Below are 378 nucleotides of genomic sequence, written 5' to 3'. Positions count from 1 at the left end.
ATGAGCCGGCAGGAATCACGCAGCTCAGCAGGCCCTGATCACGTGACTCTGCAGGCACTGATCACCCGGCTGATCAAGTACAGATCACGGGACTGAGCATGCAGTGATCAGGTGACTGTTCATGCACTGATGACGTGGCTGATCGGGCACTGATCACGTGGCTCATCATGCACTGATCATGTGTTTATCAGGCAGATATCAGTGACTGACAGGCGCTGATCATGGGACTGTGCACGCACTGATCCTGTGGCTGATCAGGAACTGACCACCTGACGGCGCATGCAGTGATCACGTGGCTGATCGTTCACTGATCACGTGTTTATCATACAGTAATCACGTGACTGAGAGGCGCTGATCACGTGACTGTGCAGTCAGTGA

Source organism: Bison bison, unplaced genomic scaffold (genome assembly GCF_000754665.1).
Source record: "Bison bison bison isolate TAMUID 2011002044 unplaced genomic scaffold, Bison_UMD1.0 scf7180017864329, whole genome shotgun sequence".
Lineage (NCBI taxonomy): Eukaryota > Metazoa > Chordata > Mammalia > Artiodactyla > Bovidae > Bison > Bison bison.
Note: the sequence above shows the minus strand (reverse complement) of the source record.